The sequence below is a fragment of the Leopardus geoffroyi genome, chromosome D4 (assembly GCF_018350155.1).
Source record: "Leopardus geoffroyi isolate Oge1 chromosome D4, O.geoffroyi_Oge1_pat1.0, whole genome shotgun sequence".
Lineage (NCBI taxonomy): Eukaryota > Metazoa > Chordata > Mammalia > Carnivora > Felidae > Leopardus > Leopardus geoffroyi.
Window position 1 is genome coordinate 30,661,581 of NC_059342.1, and position 18,533 is coordinate 30,680,113.

Below are 18,533 nucleotides of genomic sequence, written 5' to 3' on the forward strand. Positions count from 1 at the left end.
CCACCCAGACGCCCCTCTTCTTGGGGAACTCCTATATTACATTTCTTCTCCAGTGAAAATATCCATATGATTTTTTAAAAAGCAATATGAACTGAAGAATAAAGCCCAAAAGGACATACACACATACACACACACACACACACACACACACAGGGGTTGCCTCTAACTAATAAGGGGTCTATGGTTCCATTATTCTCCTTTGATATAAATTAATATAAAATGTGAAGGTACAATTTCAATCAGCCAATTCTTTTAAAAATTCCATTTGTATCTGAGGCATATTTTGGAGATGATTGCATTATTAGTTAGATGAGCAAATTTTTAAGCTACGTGCTGTCCCCCATTCCTCCAACTAAACAGAAAGCCTCTCTGCAGCTCTAGCACAGTCCCTTGGCTATACCACGTGCTTAAAAGTCGATGACTGATTATTACTTTGGCATAATTATAACACCTCATGTTTTTGTGATGCTTTTCAGGTGTTCAAAGCACTTCTAAGTTTTTTCTTATTTGACCCTCACAATACCAAGTTAGGTACTCTTGGCAGGGTATCTGCATTTTGCAGTTGAAGAAAAAAAAATCTCAAAGGGATTAAGTGGCTTTACTAAGGCCATCTGGCTGACGTGCGACAGGGTGAGATCTGGCACTAAGTCCATTCTTCTTCCCTTTTATGCTATGGTGCTTACTGCAGCCCGACTTCTCCTAGGACATGTTTTAATCGTATGCCTCATCACACTGTCTGCTAAATGACACTATCAATAGCAGAGATGTTGTGTATGCAAAACAATTTAGATATTGCACTTTTAAATGCTCACTCAGCCTTAACAGGGTAATTACATAATGACTTAGGAAATCCATCCATTTAAAAAACTTACTATAATGGCAAAATTATCCGTGATGCTAAGCAAAAGAATCAAGTCCACTGTTTTGCTTAGCTTTCTATTTAGCTGCGAGTAGAGTTTTTAGACATTCTACCCTCATTCATTCAACAAATATTTATTGAGTGCCAAGTACATGCCAATCACTTTTTCAGCACTGAGGATATAGCAGTGGACAAAAGAAAGTCTGTGTTCTCAGAGCTTACACTCTAGTGGAGGGAGACGGACAACAAACAAATGAATACACATCCTGTGCAAGCTATGAAGGAAGTGGAGCTTTCAAATGGGCTGGTTAGAGAAGGTCTTTCTGATAAGAAGACATCTGAGCAGGAACGTAAAACAATTTAGGAAGTGAGCCATATTGGAGAAACAGCCCTAAGCAGATGGAATAACAGGTAGAAAGACCCCAGGGCAGGAGAGAAAATTCTGTCACTCTGAAAAGTGTAGAAGAGAAAGTAACTCATCTCCAAATCATTCAGAGGAGCCACCAAAGCTACACTTTTCCCCAAGATTACAGAATTAGTGTGACTAGTCTTATATTTATGTGATTGCTTTTATTTAAAATCATATTTCTGAGGCCCTCTGGGTGGCTCAGTTAAGTGTCTGACTTCGGCTCAGGCCATGATCTCACAGTTCATGAGTTCGAGCCCTGCATCAGGCTCTGTGCTGACAGCTCAGAGCCTGGAGCCTGTTTCAGATTCTGTGTCTCCCTCTCTCTCTGTTCCTCCTCCACCACATTCTGTCTCTCTGTCTCTTTCTCAAAAATAAACATTGAAAAAAAATTTTTAAATAAAAAGATGACATTTCTATTAAGTAGTAAAACCTACTTTGCCTCTGTCACCTAAACAATATCAAATATCATTTTAAATATTTTTATTATTTTTAAGTGACCTCTATACCCAAGATGGGGCTTGAACTCCCAACCCCAAGATCAAGAGTCACATGTTCTATCAACTGAGCCAGCCAGGAGCCCCCAATATCAAATTTTTTTTTAAAGAAAATACTGAACATTTTATTTCTTCATTTATTTTTACTTTCATATCTTTGCCATGTAGACACTGTCTTTAGTCTTTATATGTATATGTTATAACATATATATATATAATATATATATAAATTTAATTTTTACCTAAAGGACTAAAGCTACATGGCATAGGGACCTTGAAAGATTCAATTGACCAGGGAAAACAATCAGAGGAGTTGCACTTTTAGCTGGGCATTTGATGAGCTGAACTGTACTTTGTGTTATAGAAACCCACTTCTTTCTCAGAAGGTTTATTTACTTTCCTCATATATTTTTCTCTATGCTAGGGAAATATCCAGGATATTTAATGTCTTTGTGTTGCTGATCTCACAGTCTAATGACCTTCAAGCCCAAAACTCAGTGACTTAAAACAGCAGCCATGTTATTTATTACCTTATGATTCTATGGGTTGATTGAACTCAACTGAGCAGTTCTGCTGGTCCTGCTCAGTGTTTCTTGGGCAGTTGCATCACATGGTAGGGGAGGTTATAGTTATCTAGAAGCTTGTCAGTGAGGCAGGAATGACTGAGTCTTTCTCCTTCCCCCAAATAGTGTTGGGCTTCTCCTCTCTACCTGGGCTTTCCACATGGGTACTTGGGCTTCTTCACAGCATGGCAGCTAAGTTCCAAGAAGGAAAATAGAAGCTGTTATTCCTTTTAAAGGCTAGGCCCAGAATTCACACAGCATCATTTCTACTTAATTCTTTTAGTTAACAGGGTCATAGTCAGTGCAGATTCAAGAGTAGCATGGAAGTGGATGTATCTCAATAGATCCATCTTGGGAGATCAGCCACAGCACCTTCTCATCCTGCATCATTGTTAAATGTGTTTACTTTTATTACATAACCAAATAGAAAGTCTATGACACATTCTGGTAAAAAGTGTTATGAAAACACAGAAAAAGAAATGACCAACACTTTCTGGTGGGGAAAAGAACAACCTTTAAGGAAAGGAGATTTCAAGCTAAATCTTGAATAATGAAAGGTCTCCATGGGTGGCTCAGGTAGTGCAGGTTAGGCAGAGGAAATAGCATGTGTGAAGTTGCTGAGGCATGAAGGAGCCAGTGGTATTTGGGGAACACAGGACTTTGGGAGCATATGAGGGAGTGGAGGAGATGGTGGAAAAACCTAAAGAAGAAAGCTGGGGTTTGATCAGGAAAGTATAGGTTTCAAAGACACTTCTATCAAGGCAGGACAATCCAGAGGCCTAGAGATCACCTCCACTAGCTGAGAGAAAAGCCAGATCCTCCTTTAGGTAAAGTTGATTCCTCATCATACACCATCCTACCTGTATTTTGGAGTACATATCAAGGCCTGGGTTGGCCTGCCCCATGTGGTTGCAATGATGTTAACTTTTTTCTTTTTTTTTAATTTTCTTTTTTCTTTTTAAAAATTTATATCCAAGTTAGTTAGCATATAGTGAAACAATGATTTCAGGAGTATATTCCTTAATGCCCCTTACCCATTTAGCCCATCCCCCCTCCCACAACCCCTCCATCAACCCTCAGTTTGTTCTCCATATTTGAGTCTCTTCTGTTTTGTCCCCCTCCCTGTTTTTATATTATTTTTGTTTCCCTTCCCTTAAGTTCATCTGTTTTGTCTCTTAAAGTCCTCATATGAGTGAAGTCATATGATTTTTGTCTTTCTCTGACTGAGTAATTTCACTTGGCATAATACCCTCCAGTTCCATCCACGTAGTTGAAAATGGCAAGATTTCATTCTTTTTGATTGCCGAGTAATACTCCATTGTGTGTGTATATATATGTATATATATACACCACATTTTCTTTATCCATTCATCCATTGGTGGACATTTGGGCTCTTTCCATACTTTGGCTATTGTTGATAGTGCTGCTATAAACATGGGGGTGCATGTGTCCCTTCGAAACAGCACACCTGTATCCCATAGATAAATGCCTAGTGGTGTAATTGCTGGGTCGTAAGGTAGTTCTATTTTTAGTTTTTTGAGGAACTTCCATACTGTTTTCCAGAGTGGCTGCACCAGCTTGCATTCCCAGATGCTAATTTTTTAAAAATGTTTATTTATTCATTTTGAGAGAGAGACAGAGAGACAGAAGGACAATCCCAAACAGGCTCCATGCTGTCAGTGTGGAGCCCGATGTGGGGCTCTATCTCATGAACTGTGAGATCATGACCTGAGCCAAAATCAAGAGTTGGATGCCCAACTGAATGAGCCACTCAAGCACCCCACTATGATGCAAATTTATGAATATTCTCATTCTCCTTTTCTGGGTACATGGTGGGATTGTGCATACTTAACCTCTTTGAAGATATGTATGGCCTTATGACTTGCCTTAGTTGAAGAAGTGTAAGTAGAAATGATGAGCAAGCAGAAGCTTTAGAAGTAAATGAGGGATTGTACTTGCTTTGGGAGCACATATACTAAAATTTGAATGATACAGAGAAGATTAGCATGGTTCCTGCACAAGGATGACACACAAATTTTTGAAGTGTTCCATATTTTTAAGAACTTATAAAACTCAATGCCGGGGCGCCTGGGTGGCGCAGTCGGTTAGGCGTCCGACTTCAGCCAGGTCACGATCTCGCGGTCCGTGAGTTCGAGCCCCGCGTCGGGCTCTGGGCTGATGGCTCAGAGCCTGGAGCCTGTTTCCGATTCTGTGTCTCCCTCTCTCTCTGCCCCTCCCCCGTTCATGCTCTGTCTCTCTCTGTCCCAAAAATAAATAAACGTTGAAAAAAAAAAAATTAAAAATAAAAAATAAAAAATAAAAAAAAATAAAACTCAATGCCTAAAAACCAAATAATCCAATTAAAAAATGGATAGAGGACATGAACAGACATATCTCCAAAGAAGACATCCAGATGGCTAACAGACAAGAAAAGATGCTAACAAGAAAAGATGCTCAACATCACTCATCATCAGAGAAACACAAATCAAAACTACAATGAGATATCACCTCACACCTGTCAGAATGGCTAAAATCAAGAACAAAAGAAACAACAGGTGTTGGCAAGGATGTGGAGAAAAAGGAAACCTTAGGAACTGGGAATGCAACGTGGTGCAGCTGCTGTGGAAAACAGTATGGAGGTTCCTCCAAAAATTAAAAATTGAACTACCTTACAATCCAGCAATTATACTACTGTGTATTTGCCAAATACAGGAACAGTAATTCAAAGGGATGCATGCACACCTATGTTTATAGCAGCATTATTTACAATAGCTAAGGAACAGAAGCAGCCAAAGTGTCCATCAACTGATGAATGGATAAAGATGTGATAGATAGATAGATAGATAAACAGATAGATAGAATGGATATATATATATATATATATATATATATATATATATACACATATTAGAATGGATAAAAATGTGAGATATATATATATATATATATTATACAGAATGGATATATATAGAGAATGGATATATATAAAGGTTCTATTCAGCCATAAAAAAGAATGAAATCTTGCCATTTGCAACAACATGAATGGATTTAGAGAATATAATGCTAAGCAAAATAAGTCAGTCAGAGAAAGACAAATACTATATTATTTCATATGTGGAGTTTACAACACAAAACAAACAAGCAAAAGGGAAAAAATGAGAGCAAAAGCAAGAAATAAACTCTAAACTATAGAGAATAATCTGATGGTAATCAGAGGGAAGGGCATGGGGAGGTGGGTTAAAGAGGTAATGGATATTGGGGCACCTGGGTGGCTCAGGTGAGTTAAGCATCCAACTCTTGATTTCAGCTCAGGTCATGATCTCATGGTTTGTGAGCTTGAGCCCCAAACTGAGCTCTGCACTGACAGTGTGGAGCCTGCTTGGGGTACTCTCTCTCTCCTTCTCTTCCCCTCCCCTTCTCTCTCTCTCTCTCTCTCTCTCTCTCTGTCTCTCTCTCTCTCAATAACTAAGTAAAATAAACTTAAAAAAAAAAGAGAAGTGATGAGGATTAAGGAGAACACTTGTCATGAGCACAGGGTGATGTATGCAATTGTTGAATTACTATATTGTAAACCTGAAACTAATATAACACTGTATATTAACTAATTGGAATTAAAATAATTTTTTTTATTTTAAAAAGAAGTCATTGAGAGATTCATCACATGTTCTCTCCCCCACCTCAGGGACTGTGGAAACACAGCCCCACTTTGCTAGGGCTGCCATAACAAAGTACCACAGACTGAGTAGTTTACACAGCAGAAATTTGTTTTCCCACAGTTCCAGGAGCTGGAAGTCCAAAATCAAGGTGTCAGCAGGATCAGTTTCCTCTAAGGCCTTTGTCCTTGGCTTTTGTACATGGCTGTCTTCTCCCTGTGTCTTCACGTGGTCTTCCCTTTGTGAATTTCTGTGTCCTTTTCTTCTTAGGACATCAGTCGGATTGGATTAGGGTCCACGCTAATGACCTCATTTTAACTTATTTATCTCTTTAAAGACCCTATCTCCAAATACAGTTACATTCTGAGGTACAGAAGAGAGGACTTCAACATGTGAATTGGGGGGACAGGATACAATTTAGCCCATAACAGACATGACAAACCTTTATAGAACAGTATGTGCTACACAGTGAATGCTCAATAGATTCAACTATTATATTGCTATCATTATCTTTTAAATACACGGATAAGAAAATGTATTCAAGATACAGTATTACATGAAGAAAGAACACGTTTGATATTATCCCTATTTATTTAATTAGTTAATAAGTAAACAAACAAATGATATTGTGCTCTTAAAGAAAACTTAATCTAAAACATATGCCAATCTAAAAAGGCTATATACTGTATGGTTTCAATTATATGACACTCTGGAAAAGGCAAAACTATGCAGACATTAAAAAGATCAGTCTTTGTCAGACATTGTGGGAAGGGAAGGGATGAATAGATGGAGTACAAAGGATTTCTAGGATTTTAGAGCAGTAAAACTATTCTGTATGATGTTATAATGGTGGATACATGTCATCATACATTTGTTGAAATCCATAAAATGTACAACACCAAGAACCTTAATGTAAACAAAGACTTGTTGATAATGATGCATCAATGTGGATTCACTAATTTGTAGACTATATTTTGTACACTATATTTGCAGTGTAACAAGTGTATCACTCTGGTGGAAGCTATTGACAGTGGGAGGGGTTTTGCTTGTTGGGGAGCAGGGGGACCTATGGGAAATCTCTGTACTTTCTGCTCAATTTTGCTATGAATCTAAAATTGCTACTAAAAATAAAGTTTGTTAAAAAATTTTAATACAAAAAAAGCTGAATTGTTAATGATGATGAGGTGAGGGTGGGGGTGGGGTTAAAGGACAAATTATGGGGGTACCTGGGTGGCTCAATCAGTTGAGAGTCTGACTCTTGATTTCGGCTCAGGTCATGATCTCACAGTTTGTGGGTTCAAACCCTGTGTGGGGCTCTGCACTGGCAGTGCACCTGCTTGGGAGTCTCTCTCTCTCTCTCTCTCTCTCTCTCTCTGTGCCCCTCCCACACATTCTTTCTCTCTTTCTATCTCTCTCTAAAAATAAATAAATAAACTTAAAAAAAGGACAAATTATGAGGATTTTTCTGTCACACATTTTGGTGATTGAGTTCCTTAAATTTTTTGTGTCTATAAGTTTACAATCAGAAACAAATATATAAGAAAGCAAAAGTAAAAGGATGGCCAACTCCTCTAGGATGAATAATAAAAAACAAAGATGGCAGAATCCACACCCCACATTTCTGTCTCATGAGGCCTAGTACACAGCTGTTGCTCAATAGAATTTGGCAAAATCTTCAACTGCCCATTAATAGTCTCAGCCAGCATACCACCTCTAAGAGATTCTCTAGGGAGAAGGCCCCATCTTCTCAGAAGCAACCATTGCCCTTTTGCCAGTAACTCCTGGCTGGGACTGATTACCCCAAAGGACAGAACAGGGACTGGGGAGGAGCAAAGACCACTATGGGTATGTGAAGAGGTGTTCAGATATCCACAGAAATGGTCCCCAGAGGAGGGCCAAGCCATCAGATCCAGAACTGGCAGGGCAGGGACTTCTGTAGGGGCATTGAGAGACCATTGGGCATGATGAGACTTTTTGAGCCAATATAGTAAACAGCAAGCCTATTGGGCTTTTTTCCCTCTCGCTAGCTATATTTTTTGTAAAACATGATAAAAGCTATACTTGGACTTGGGGTCTGGTTTCTAATTCCAGTTTTACTGCTTATTGCCTCTGTGCCCTTGAGAAACTGTAGAGGATTTTTCACTATAATTTCCTAAGGAGTCCCTGGCATAATGTCAGTACTCAGCTGATTAATGGATTAAGGTATGTCTGCAAGAAGTGAACAGCAGTAGGGTGAACTTGATGGATTTCTAGGTAGGGAGTAAGGGTGTAGGAGGCAGAAGAAAGGCAGGGCAAGGCCTCCATGCCCTCTGGAGCCCTTAGTTCTGTTTTCTAATATCTACAAATGTGGAATCTAATCTAACAATACAAATTTTCAAATATTCCCAAGGAGAATAAATGAATCTCCCAAGGGGAATAAAATAGATTCCTGAGATGCCAAGTAAAGGAGGATCTGGAAGAGTCCTAGTGGTCCTGGAGGTGGCAGGGTAGAGATCTGTTACACTGGGACAGGCCCGAATGGCTAAAAGCTTGGGTATTTATGACCATTTGGATGCTTGGGTTTTTATGACCATTTGGATGAGGCCTAGGTGTATTCAACTTCTTGAATAGAAGTTCTCCCTGGTAGCTATAGTGACTCTTAGAAAAGCATCTCTGGCCAACAATAGAAGTAACTTTTGGCCACCTCTGAATGACCCAGGCAGGTGCTGATTTTCACAGCATTTCCCCAAGCCAAATGTAGCTTTGACTGATTAATCCAAGAATGGATGTAAATCTCATGTCCATCTCCACAATTTAAAACTTTCTTCTAGTAATCACTCAAGTGTTAGAGTCAGGCATACCAGCATCGTTCAGAATGGTAAAACATTGGGAATACAAAAATATCCATTATTAGAGAACTGGTTAAGTATGCTGTAACGTGCCAGTTACTTATTGCCACACAATTCCAGATTCATGTTTATTGCCTGCTCTGAAAAAATGGATCTGGGCCCATTAAATAGTTTTTCTTTGCCAACACAAGATGTTACACTCAGTCAACAGAGGGTGATGGAAGGCCACTAAAAGAAAAAGAGCTTTTTTCTTCCTAGTTCTCCAGTAGATTGTCACCAGGCTCAGGCAGAATATGCTTTTTCTCCACTGCCTAACTCCAAGTGGTATTTTCTCTACTGTCTGCTAGGCTTCTGTTTTTAACAGCTCTCAACAGGCTGGATAGCCAGAAGCCCAGAGTGCATGTGCCTGTAGCTCAGCACCGGTGGCTGCTCATGGTACCCTCTCCTCTGTCCCTTGTGTGCACATACCAGGGCCTGTTTGACTTCCATATAATGAGCCAGCCACCTGAATTTTCTTCCATGCAGTGTCCTGGAGACTCCCCACCCCAAGCTACACGTAGAAGTATGCTCCATTCCTGCAAAGCAGGACCTCCCCAGCTTCTGGTCCCAGCATTGCCAACAGTGGCACCTGTCTCCCTCTGTGCACTCCCTCCCCCATAAGCCTTCACTCTTCTGAGCCCTGGAGTGCTATTTCTGCTTTTCCAGTGAGTATGCACCATCCTGGCCTGACAAAGCAGCAAACTTCTCCACCATCCAGTGGACTCAAAACACACCTTCCTTAATGAAGTCTGAACTCCTTTCCAACTTTGTCCTTTCTTGGGTACCCTCCATTAGCCCTAAAGTACCCTTTAGAATTCCTTTTCTTTCTTCTTCTTTTTTTTATTATAGATGACAATGTTACAGTGGTTTCTGGTGTATAACATAGTGATTCAACAAGTCTAGACATCGTGCTGTGCTCATCACAGCTGCCACCAGCTGTACCAGCTATCACCATACAACACTATTAAAATACCATTGACTATATTCCCTATGCTGTGCCTTTTACCCCTATGACTTATTCATTCCATAACTGGAAACCTTTATCTCCTCCTCCCCTTCACCCAATTTCCCCATCCCCCCACCCACCTCCCCTCTAGCAACCATCAGCTTGTTCTCTGTATTATGGGTCTCTTTCTGCTTTTTGTTTATTCATTTGTTTTGTTTTTAGATTCCACATATAAGTCAAATCATATGGTATTTGTCTTTCTCTGACTTATTTCACCTAGCATAATACCCTGTAGGTCCATCCATGTTTTGCAAATGGCAAGATATCATTCTTTTATACTTTCTTACTAGTTACTGTCCTATCTCTTGTTAATAATTCTCTATATTAACTCTCCCATTGAAATTACTGTGTGTTCTTGTCTTCTGTTTGAACCCAGACTGATATATAAAGCATTAGCACACAACAGAATATTTTGTGTCCATTAAAATGATGATGTAGATGTATTTATTGACATAGAACAGTGTCTATGACATTGCTGAGTGAAAAAATCAGATATGTAAAATTACATGTATATATACACATGAAGAAAACCAGAAGAACGTTAGAAAATGTCAGTAGGTGATGAGATTTTATGTTTTACTGTCTTAGTTTTATTTTCTTAGTTTACTAGTTTTACTGTTCTTAGTTTTACTTTCTTTCCATGAGTATGTATAATTTCACCCAAAGTAATAAAGATAATTCCTCCCAACCCTCGAAAAACCCTGGTGATATTCCCTGGGTCTTTTGGTTCTGGCACCAAATCCAATGTGTGCATTGCAGGGAGGGGGTCCCACACAGCACCTAGTAATTCTCCAGATGTCAACAGGGTGTCTGAGAATTCAACTCAATTCTCTTTTTTAAAATATTTTTTCCAGGGGCACCTGGGTGGCTCAGTCGGTTAAGCGGCTGACTTCAGCTCAGGTCATGATCTCTCAGTCCATGAGCTCGAGCCCCGTGTTGGGCTCTGTGTTGATAGCTTGGAGCCTGGAGCCTGCTTCTGTTTCTGTGTCTCCCTCTCTCTCTGCCTTTCAAAAATGAATAAATGTTAAAAAATTTTTTTAATTAATATATAAATAAAATAAAATATTTTTCCAGTTTTTAAAAAATGTTTATTTTTGAGAGAGAGAGGGAGGAAAAGAGCGTGAATGCATGAGTGAGTGGAGGAGGGGCAGAGAAAGAAGGAGACAGAGGATCCAAAGCAGGCTCTGCACTGACAGCTACAAGCCTGACATGAGGCTCAAACTCACGAACAGTGGGATCATGACCTGAGCCAAAGTGGGATGCTCAACCAACTGAGCCACTCAGGTGCCCAACTCAATTCTGACACTATCCAGAGACAGTGTCAGATTCCACAGGTTCAGTCCTATAGGACTGTTATCTACTTCAGATGTCAGTCACAAGTGCTGGTTGTTACCTATACTTCTGACTAACTGGCTATAAATCAGAGGTGCCCTATGAGCTCCCTCTTCAGGTTCAATTAATTTGCTGAAGCAGCTCACAGAACTCAGGGAAACATGTTACTTACTAGATTTCTGGTTTATTATAAAAGGATACAACTCAGGAACAGCCAGGTTAGAGATGTATAGGGCAAGGTATGGGTAAAGAGCACAGAGTTTCCAAGCAATCTCTAGGCATGCCACTCTCCCCAAATCTCCACATGTTCATCAACTTGGAGGCTCTCTGAATTCCATCCTTTTGAGTTTTTATGGAGGCTTCATTACATACACATGATCGATTAAATCATTGACCATTGGTGATAGATTCAACTTAGAGTGGCACTGCAAGGTCCAACCTTCTAATCACATGGTTGGCTCCTTTGGCAACTAACCATGAAACCAAATTCTGAGGGTTTGGGGAGCTGTGAGCCAGGAATTGTGAACAAAGACCAAATACATATGCAAAATATATTTTGGTGGTCTGAATGACCAAATACATATTTTTATAAAGCACAGTATTCACTGGGTGACACTCCTGGGTTTAAAAGGTAAAGTCCAAAATCCTTATTATGGCTTATGCAGTAATTCAAGGTCTGGCCCATCCTTATTGGTATAGCCCATAGTCTGACATTCTACACAGAAATTCTAGTTAATCTAAAGCTCAATCATTCATCAAAACTGGTCTAAAATTTCCTCCTCTTTGGAACCTTTCCCAATTCATTCCCCTTAACCTTGTGGTAAGGTGTTAAGTTCATCAAAGGATATGTGGTAGGGACTTTTCAGTGGAAGAGGTGGCCTGAGCCCCTGCTGGTGCAGGGCCTCTGTCCTCTTTGGGGGAGAGGGAGAGTAGGCTCTTTCCCATTAGGTGCTTCCATGCCAGGCTGAGCACCTCAAACATACCAGCTGCTAGATAAGGCTAAACTATGTCAGTGACAAAGGACAGCCAGGTTTCCATCAGATGATACTGACAGATCCAATTGCTGGCTTTGTATTTTTACTTTAGCTCAGTGCTTCTCAAATTTTATTGTGCATAGACATCTTTTAGGGATTTTGTAAAGTGCAGATTCTGATTCAGTAGCTCTGAGATAGGCCTGAGATTGTTCACTTATTATTTTAATATTTATTTTAGAGAGGGAGTGGCGGGGGGGAAGGGCAGAGAGAGAAGAGGACAGAGATCCAAAGCAGGCTTCCCTCTGACAACAGAGAGCCCAATGTGGGGCTTAAACTCACAACCTGTGAGATCATGACCTGAGCCGAAGTTGGGTGCCACTCAGGTGCCCCAGGTTGTGCATTTCTAACAACCTCCCAAGTGCTGTGCAGGTGCTTATCCACAGACCATTCTTAGAGAGTGAAGTGTTACCTCACTTTTAAATACATTTCTGAAATATAATCTCAACAGAAAGGCAGTCCTATTTCAACATCTTAGTCTACTCAAACTTAGCATGGACGCAATATAGCCTTCATCCCACAAAATTATTTGGGGGGGGGCGTCTAAATAAACCGTTTCCCCCACTAGTGCCTCTCTGGGCACTCCCTCATATAATTTCTATTAGTGATATAATTATGGGTCTCCATTCAGCTCCTCTTTAGGACTTATGTACACACAATATCTGCCCTCTGCTCATATAGCTTTTTATTTTTTTTTAATTTTTTTAATGTTTATTTTTGACAGAGAGAGAAACAGAGTGTGAGCAGGGGAGGGGCAGAGAGAGAGGGAGACAGAATCTGAAGCAGGCTCCAGGCTCCAAGCTGTCAGCCCAGAGCCTGACGCAGAGCTCGAATGTACCAACTGTGAGATCATGACCTGAACCAAAGTCAGACGCTTAACTGACTGAGCCACCAAGGCACCCCTCAGCTTTTTAAAAAGAGAAACCATGGGGCAGCTAGGTGGCTCAGTCCGTTGAACTTCTGACTTCAGCTCAGATGATCTCAAGGTTCGTGAGGTTGAGCAGCTCATTGAACTCATTGCTGTCAACGAGAGCCCGCTTCAGATCTTCTGTCCACCTCTCTCTCTGCCCCTCCCCCGCTCACATTCTCTCTCTCTCTCTCTCTCTCTCTCTCTCTCTCTCTCAAAAAACAAATAAAAAATTTTTAAAAAAGAAGCGAGAAACCATATCCTGCTCACACATCAGCTTTGGCTCACTACCTAGCAGAAAAGCATAATGGTTAGGAGAGCCAGACTGCCTGCGTTCCTGTGTGCACTCTGTTACTTACCGAGGCACTCTTCTTACTAAATCATGGGGACAGTAGAAGCATCCACCTCTTCAGGTGGTTGTAAGGATTAAATGAACAGAATTGGAATGATGGCTAGCACCTAGTAAGCACTATATAAAATTTGGCTATGATTATTAGCAAATGGAATATTCGCTATAGAATATTTTATTCTATAGAATAGAATAATGATTCTTTCAGAAACAGTATAACATCCATTTGATCACGTAACATGTATTAGTTAATTTTCACACATTAATTAATTTGTTGCATTTTTAACACATGCAAAGTTATTTACCAGGAGCACATGCACATACAAGCAAGAAACTAATTTATTCACACAATAAATATTTCCTGAATGAAGGGCACCTCTCCAGGCACTGAAGATGCAACCAGAGAGAAGGGGCCAGAAAGAAGGGAAAGAAGGGATTCAGAAAGGAGTTAGGTACACTTTCTGGTCTTAAGGAGGAGAAATAAGAAGAAAGAATTATAATGGGGGCACAAGAATCCAGTGCTACAAGAGGCATATCAATAACATGTTCACGCTAATCATCACTGATGGGGAATTCTGAGTTTCCTGCCCAGCACCTATTCCTACATGCAAGTATTGGAAACCTTATTTTCCTTGGGGAACCACCCCCGTCCACACAGTCCCAGGGTTCAGGGGGCTGACTATAATCAGACTCCAGGTTGGCCTTGCGACCCCAGCCTGACTGATCAGAGAATTAAATGCCCTTCACTATAGCAACTGGTTCAAAGGTGTACAAATGACCAAAGACAGGCCAGTGATTTAATTCTAAGATTCCTCATGAATAAATGTGGAACTAAAAAGTTCTAAATTCCAAATTATTTTATTTAGCTTTAATTAAAGCTATGACCAAGATCAAGATTTTAATAGTAGGAACATAGAATAAAATTCTGTTCTATTTGCACTGTGGTCTGAGGATACAAACAGGGTTAGGCAGTAACATCTTGTCATAAGAGGAAAAGCTGGAGAGGCACCTGGGTAGCTCAGTCGGTTAAGCATCTGACTCTTGATTTCAACTCAGGTCAGGATCTCACGGCTTTGTGAGTTCAAGCCCCAACTCTAGCTCTGTGCTGACAGTACAGAGCCTACTTGGGATTCTCTCTCTCTCCTTCCCCCACTCGGGCTGTCTGTTTCTCTCAAAATAAATAAACTTAAAGAAAAAAAAGGAAAAGTGGCGCCTGGGTGTCTCAGTCGGTTGAGTGTCCAACTTCGGCTCAGGTCATGATCTTGCGGTTTGTGGGTTCAAACCCCACACCAGGCTCTGTGCTGACAGCTCAGAACCTGGAGCCTGCTTCAGATTCTGTGTCTCCCTCTCTTGCTCTCTGTCCCTTCCTCACTCATGCTCTGTCTCTCTCTCAAAAGTAAATAAACATTTTTGTAAAAAAAGGAAAAAAACTGGAAAGAACTTCAGTGATACTAAGAATACAAATATTGTAAGGTGGGTACAGGTCCTTTCTGGATTTAAAATATTCTGTGTCTGGTCATCATAATGTATTTTGGCTTGGCAAAATTTTCTCTTGTCACATCCTGATGTCAATGGTTTATGGTTCTATAACCCCTAACTTTGAGACTACATACTTGCTTTATTCATTTTCTGTGGGACACTGAATTTAAATTCACTTATCAATCTTGTAACAACTAAACCAGGAACTATAACTTTATTGATCTTATCACAATTGACTCAACTGGCATAAAACATTTGAGATCCTCTTAGAATTAGGAAAAATAGTTTGTTTTTACATATATGATACAAGGAAGTAGAAACAATTGTAAAATAATATAATACCGTTTTACCTTTTTCAATTTACTTCTCTGATTTTCTTTTCCCATCAACCATACGTGGAACATAGGACTGATTATAATCATCCTAATTTCATAGAGAAGAAAAGGTAGGCAAAGGGATGGCAGCAACCCAGTGGCAAAACAGAGTATATAGACTGCAACTCTTTGGTGATTCACAAAAATGCAAACCCTTTGCATCCTGACTGGCCCCTGTGCCTTGGCCCTCTCTTAGGCATTTTTCCCTGCATATAACTAAAAGTAATACAGCTAAAGGGACACCTAGGTGGCTCAGTCAGTTAAGCATCCAACTTCGGCTCAGGTCATGATCTCACAGCTCGGGAGTTCGAGCCCCGTGTTGAGCTCTGTGCTGACAGCTCAGAGACTGGAGCCTGCTTCTGAGTCTCCCTCTCTCTCTGCCCCTCCCCCACTCATGCTTTGTCTCTCTCTGTCTCAAAAATAAATAAACATGATAAAAAAATTTTTTTAAGTAATACAACTACATGTTTTTAAACTCTGGACTGATCTTCCTGAGAATTTCAAGTCAATCTGGAAGATTTTAGTGAATTTTATTTTACTATTCCTAATGGAATTTGTATATTACGTAACTCAAGGTAATTAGCAATTTGTATGTAGTTAAATTGCATGCATTTCCACTGGTGCCAATAAATAACTGCTATGGAAGGGCTAATGATATTATTCAGCATCCACACACCACTGCTTTTTTGGTATGCTTTATTTTCTAAGTTATATGGCCGTATGTGAGTGAGTGTGTGTGTGTGTGTGTGTGTGTGTGTGTGTGTGTGTGTGTTCTGTTTGATATTATAGTTACTAAAGATAGTTTTTATACCTTGGATTATTAGAAATATTAGTCCGGGGTGCCTGGGTAGCTCAGTCGGATAAGCGTCCAACTCTTGGTTTCAGCTCAGGTCATGATCTCACGGTTTTGTGGGTTTGAGCCACACATCACCAACTCTTGGTTTCAGCTCAGGTCATGATCTCACGGTTTTGTGGGTTTGAGCCACACATCAGACTCTGTACTGGCAATGCAGAGCCTGCTTGGGATTCTCTGTCTCCCCCTCTCTCTACCCCTCCCCACTGTCTCTGTCTCTCTCAAATAAATAAATCAACTTAAAAAAATAAAAAATAATTAAAGTCTGTTAAATTGACCACATTAAATACAACGTTGCAAATAACTCATGCTCATGTGATAAGAGTTGTTATTTTAGGAACGCATTTAAGGATGCAATCTTCCAGCAGAAAAATTGTCAGGAAAAAATGTGATGCTGCTTAATAAGTTTCCATCAGTAAATACTACAGTAATTAATAGCCCCAAAGGAAACCCACGGCCAGCTAACACCAGCTAGAAGCTACTCATCTCTATTTCATTGGTTTTAAAGGTGTTCTTAATCCTAAAGTAATCAGGATTGGTTGACTTATAACTGTTTTAGGCAGTTATGATTTGGAAATTAGAATGCAGTGCTCCCAGAGCATGCCTTAAGAAACTGTTGTGATTGGTGGTGTTGGAAAGGAAATAGGAGGGCAATGGGGAAGTAAGCTGTCTCCAAATGTCTAGTAAGATGACAAGCCCTGGGTGCCTGGGTGGCTCAGTTGGTTGAGCATCCAACTTCAGCTTGTGGGATCAAACAGCTTGTGGGTTCGAGCCCCATGTCAGGCTCTCTGCTGACAGCTCAGAACCTGCAGCCTGCTTCCAATTCTGTGTCTCCACCCTCTCTGCCCTTCCCCTGCTCGTGCTCTGTCTCTCTCTGCCCCTTCCCTGCTTGTGCTCTGTTTCTCTCTTTCTCTAAAAAATAAATAAACATTAAAAGAAATTTAGAGGATGACAGGTCCTCTCTCAAGTGGTAATGGTCCCTTGTTGTTGCTTGGTGATGGGCAGCTTAAAGTTGCTAGAGACATCTGGTTTGAAGCAGTGCTTCTCAAAATATGGTCTCTGGTACATGTGGTAATTCTGGTGCATAAAGAATCTTTGGAAATTTCATTCCTCTCATAATAATGAGGGCTCATTATGACTCTACCTAGTCTTAAGTGTGATTCAAAATGATGATAATAATAATGTTGATAATGACTTTCACTGAGGACTTACTTTGTGCCAGGCATGGTGCTCAACACTTCATATGCATTATCTGACCCAGTTTTCACAATAACCCTCAAAAATAGGTATCATTATTTTTTCCATTTTACAGATGAGAAAACTGAGGCACAGAAATAAGGAGCAGGTCCAAGGTCACAAAATTAATTAGTGGCAGAGCCAGGATTCAAATCATGATAGAACTCCAAAATATATGCTTTAAATATTGTGGTAGAATCACATAAAATTTACTATTGTAGTCTTTTTTTTTTTTTGTACATCACAGATACATTTATTCATGCCACAAAAGAAATAATACATCTGCAGGTGCACAGCGATACTCCATGTTCCCATCTAACAGCTGGCTGAAATTTACAGCCAGACTGATGTCCCATCTGATGTGTACTCCAGGTAAAGCTGGTTAATTATGACCATGAACAGGTGCCGGACTCAAAGCTTTCCCAGCTTTACTTCTTTTATCAGCACAACTGATTTTATAAACAATGAAGCATATCAATCCCCTTCCTACCTAAATCTCCTGGTTAGCTTGGACAGTGTGGGGCCTCATGGGGACCTAAACATTTTAAACAAGGATTTGAGGCATCTCAGTGCGGGACCCCTTTCGCAGGCTGCCCCAATCCTCATAGCCAAAAACTCGGAAAGGGTGTGCTATTGTAGCCATTTTAAAGTGTACAATTCAGTGGTATTTACTACATTCACATTTGGTACAACTAACACCACTATAAATTCCAGAAAAATTTCCTCACCCCAAAAGGCAACTTCATGCACCTTAAATGGTCGCTCCCCATCTCCTTTCCCTCCTACCCCTGGCAACCACTAATCTGATTTCTGTCTCTATGGATTTGCCTATACTGGACATTTTATATAAAGGGGCATACAATGTGTGGCCTTTTGTATCTGGCCATAATGTTTCAACATTCATTTATATTGTAGCATGTATAAGTACCTCATTCCCTTTTATACACAAATATTAATCCATTGTACCACATTTTGTTTATCCATTCATCCACTGATGTATATTTGGGCTGTTTCCACCTTTGAATATTGCAAGCAGTACTGCCATGAACACTCATGTACAAGTTTTTGTTTGAACACCTGCTATCAATTCTTTTGGGCAAAAAGAATAGGCTTTTGATCAT

At 40.1% G+C, this 18,533-nt stretch overlaps 1 non-coding gene across 1 annotated transcript; it reads left to right on the forward strand.

The window, feature by feature from the left end:
• The first annotated feature begins 4,276 nt into the window (after positions 1-4,276).
• On the forward strand, positions 4,277-4,383 carry LOC123593937. The gene has a single exon (XR_006710612.1). It is a non-coding gene; the product is annotated as a U6 spliceosomal RNA (small nuclear RNA).
• Positions 4,384-18,533: the final 14,150 nt, after the last annotated feature.